The sequence below is a fragment of the Suncus etruscus genome, chromosome 9 (assembly GCF_024139225.1).
Source record: "Suncus etruscus isolate mSunEtr1 chromosome 9, mSunEtr1.pri.cur, whole genome shotgun sequence".
Lineage (NCBI taxonomy): Eukaryota > Metazoa > Chordata > Mammalia > Eulipotyphla > Soricidae > Suncus > Suncus etruscus.
This window is the reverse complement of record NC_064856.1, coordinates 18,378,169-18,382,478: the sequence shown is the minus strand read 5'-3', so window position 1 is coordinate 18,382,478 and position 4,310 is coordinate 18,378,169. Positions and strand designations below refer to the sequence as shown.

At 49.6% G+C, this 4,310-nt stretch overlaps 1 non-coding gene across 1 annotated transcript; it reads right to left on the bottom strand.

The window, feature by feature from the left end:
* Positions 1 to 346: 346 nt before the first annotated feature.
* On the bottom strand, positions 347 to 453 carry LOC126019636 (U6 spliceosomal RNA). Its single transcript, XR_007499268.1, has one exon. It is a non-coding gene; the product is annotated as a U6 spliceosomal RNA (small nuclear RNA).
* Between the last annotated feature and the right edge of the window lie 3,857 nt (positions 454 to 4,310).

Genomic DNA, 4,310 nt, shown 5'->3' with positions numbered 1-4,310 from the left:
TCCTGCCTGCTGGCTGTGAAGGAGCACGACCTCTGCAGAGATAGGATCACAAAGACCCAAGCTGGGGCCGGAGCGTTACCACAGAGGTAGGGCATTTGCCTTGCATGCCGCCCACCTGGGACAAACAGTGGTTCGAATCTCAGCATCCCATATGGTCCCCCATGCCTGCCAGGAGCGACTTCTGAGTACAGAGTCAGAAGTAACCACTGGGGCCTGGAGAGATAGCACAGTGGCATTTGCCTTGCAAACAGCCGATCCAGGACCAGAGGTGGTTGGTTCGAATCCCGATGTCCCATATGGTCCCCCGTGCCTGCCAGGAGCTATTTCTTTTCTTTTCTTTTTTTTTTTAAATATGGAACGCTTCACGAATTTGCGTGTCATCCTTGCGCAGGGGCCATGCTAATCTTCTCTGTATCGTTCCAATTTTAGTATATGTGCTGCCGAAGTGAGCACTCCAGGACCCCTGAGCACCGCCGGGTGTGGCCCAAAAAAGAAGAAGAAGAAGAAGAAGAAGAAGAAGAAGAAGAAGAAGAAGAAGAAGAAGAAGAAGAAGAAGAAGAAGAAGAAGAAGAAGAAGAAGAAGAAGAAGAGGAGGAGGAGGAGGAGGAGGAGGAGGAGGAGGAGGAGGAGGGGGAGGAGGGAGGAGGAGGAGGAGGAGAGGAGGAGAAGGGGGAGGAGGAGGAGGAGGAGGAGGAGGACGAGGACGAGGAGGACGAGGAGGAGGACGAGGAGGAGGACGAGGAGGAGGAGGAGGAGGAGGACGAGGAGGAGGAGGACGAGGAGGAGGAGGAGAAGAAGAAGAAGAAGAAGAAACACGAAGAAGAAAAGAGAAGATGAAGAAGAAGAAGAAGAAGAAGAAGAGAAGGAGGAGGACGGAGGAGGAAGGAGGAGGAAGGAGGAGGAAGGAGGAGGAGGAGGAAGAGAAGAAGAAGAAGAAGAAGAAGAAGAAGAAGAAGAAGAAGAAGAAGAAGAAGAAGAAGAAGAAGAAGAAGAAGAAGAAGAAGAAAAGAAGAAGAAGAAACCACTGAGTGCTGCTGGGTGTGACCAAAAACAAACAAACAAGCAAACAAAAACAAAGACCCAAGCTTCTCCAGAACGAACGGTGGATAGGACAGAGACCTGGGCAAGTGCATTGGAGTAGGTTGAGAGGATCTTGGGGAGCGAAAAAGTGGCTGGTGAGATGCAGAGGAGACCCTTAAGACCTGGATCAGGTGCAGGTGATGCGGATTACCCAAAGATTGGAGAGAAGGGTGACTTAGAGGCAGAGGAAAACAAGGTCTGTGAGTGGGGTGGGGAGTTGGTGGATGGTTATTGGGGAGCTACATCTGGCAGTGCACAGGGACTACTCTTGACAGGCTCAGTCTTGGTGTTGCTGCATATGGGGGACTATATGCAGTGCTGCAATCAAATGGAAAACAGCTAAGTACAAGACAAGGACTCCCAATCCTATCTTTCCAGTGCAGGCATGAAGGTTGGGGTGGACCTTTAAAAATATTGAGATGTGGGGCCGGGCGGTGGCGCTGGAGGTAAGGTGCCTGCCTTACCTGCGCTAGCCTAGGAGACGGACCGCGGTTCGATCCCCCGGCGTCCCATATGGTCCCCCAAGCCAGGAGCGACTTCTGAACGCATAGCCAGGAGTAACCCCTGAGCGTTACCGGGTGTGGCCCAAAAACCAAAAAAAAAAAAAAAAAAAAAAAAAAAAAAAAAAAAAAAAATATTGAGATGCCAAAAAAAAAAAAAGAAGAAGATAAAAAGGGGCTGGCACGGTGGTGCTAGAGGTAAGGTATCTGCCTTGCCAGCACTAGCCTAGGATGGACCGCGGTTTGATCCCCCAGTGTCCCATATGGTCCCCCAAGCCTGGAGCGACTTCTGAGCGCATAGCCAGGAGAAACCCCTGAGCATCACCGGGTGTGGCCCAAAGCCAAAAACAAAATATTGAGATGCAACTGATATGTTTCAGGCAGGCACATAGTTATTCCCTGTTCTTACCAGAACTCAGCTCAGCTCCAGAAAGGGAGCAGACCAGCAGGATGAACATCAGCATTCAGACCCACAGAGCTTTTTCATTGGTTTGTTTTTAGGCCACATCTGGTGGTACTCAGGGCTTCCTCCTGGCTCTGCATTCAGGAATCACTCCTCGCAGGGCTCAGGGCTCATATGAGGTGCTGGGGATTGAACCCGGGTTGGGGCTCACCAGGATCAATCCTGATGAAGCTCAGGGGATTATATTGTGTTTTTTTTGTTTTGTTTTGTTTTGGTTTGGTTTTTCAGGCCACACCTGTTTGATGCTCAGGGGTTACTCCTGGCTAAGTGCTCAGAAATCGCCCCTGGCTTGGGGGGACCATATGGGACGCTGGGGGATCAAACCACGGTCTTTCCTTGGTTAGCGCTTGCAAGGCAGACACCTTACCTCTAGCGCCACCTCACCGGCCCCCGGATTATATTCTTTTTTTTTTTTTTTTTTTTTTTTGGTTTTTGGGCCACACCCTGTGACGCTCAGGGGTTACTCCTGGCTATGTGCTCAGAAGTTGCTCCTGGCTTGGGGGACCATATGGGACACCGGGGGATCGAACCGCGGTCCATCCAAGGCTAGCGCAGGCAAAGCAGGCACCTTACCTTTAGCGCCACCGCCCGGCCCTTTAGCGCCACCGCCCGGCCCCGGATTATATTCTTAAAGTTGACCAAAACTGACCTGGACCGGGGATTGGAGATGGCCAAGCCCGGGGAGGCCAGGTCAGGGATGCCCAAGGTCCGAGGAAAGCCCACCACTCAATTGAGGAGACACAAACCATGGAGGATGCAATCACACGTAGGTTTATTTGTTTTCCAGGATCCTGGGGTGTCACCGCAAGCTGGGAACTCGGTCTGCAGTGAGACCCCAAGAATCCAAATTCACAAACATTTAAGGGAATTCACATGATAATGAGCATACAAGTCAAAGTGTTTCATAGGTTTATACAGTTTGAATCATCCAATGATTATTTACAGAAAAGGCACAATTTTCTGTCTGTTTAGCCCGTTCATGACATTATTTACCCCCAACTCCTAGGCTGATGGCATGCAGAGATACAGGTTGAACCCTTCAGGTAGTTGCCTAATCTACAGGGTGGAGAACTCTTTTTTTTTTTTTTTTTTTTTTTTTTGTGGTTTTTGGGTCACACCCGGCAGTGCTCAGGGGTTATTCCTGGCTCCAGGCTCAGAAATTGCTCCTGGCAGGCACGGGGGACCTTATGGGACACCGATGACCTCCTGCATGAAAGGCCTTACCTCCATGCTATCTCTCCGGCCCCAGGGTGAAGAACTCTTGACCGTAGTGACCAGAGTGATTAGGGGAAGGAACCTTGTTCATTATATCAAGCAAGCCAGGGATAGAAGCGAGAATAGCATTAAACTAGATTTATCCTTATTCTATACCTATGTGTTATTCAATCTATACCCATGTGTTACCCCTTTTTAGTGAGTGTGTGCAATTATTCCTCCCTAATCTTCAAGGGCCATCTGTCCTCTGCGGGGATCTTCCTCCTTGAGGGTCCAGGTGTTCCCCTGTTGGAATGTAAGATGATTAGTTGGTTTCCCTCCCTTCAAGGTGTCTGGTGGAAAATAAGAAGTCCTTGCATTCCTTGGAATGTCCTTTGTGATTTATAGCCTGGTCTCAGGAATCAGCTGTCTCCTTGGGCCTAGTCTCAAAAGTTACACACTGAAATCCAAAGTTAAAAGGCTACACCCCAAAATCAAAAGTCATCTCTTTTCCAGACTCCACATCATGTGCTGCCAGGAATTCAAAATGGGTCAGCTGCATGCAAGGCTAGTAGCTACCCTGCTATCTTATTGCTCCAGCCCATGTTTTTTAAATTTTTATTTTTTTCTTTTTTTTTTTTTTTTTTGGTTTTTGGGCCACACCCGGTGGTGCTCAGGGGTTACTCCTGGCTATCTGCTCAGAAATAGCTCCTGGCAGGCACGGGGGACCATATGGGACACCGGGATTCGAACCAACCACCTTTGGTCCTGGATCGGCTGCTTGCAAGGCAAACACTGCTGTGTTATCTCTCCGGGCCCTATTTTTTTGTCTTTTTTTTTGGGGGGGGGCACACCCGTTTGATGCTCAGGGGTTACTCCTGGCTAAGCGCTCAAAAATTGCCCCTGGCTTGGGGAGACCATATGGGACGTGGGGGGGGGGATGGAATCGTGGTCCTTCCTTGGCTAGCGCTTGCAAAGCAGACACCTTACCTCTAGCGCCACCTCTCCGGCCCCTAAATTTTAATTTTTTTTGTTTTGGTTTTGGTTTTGGTTTTTGGGCCTCACCCAGCAGT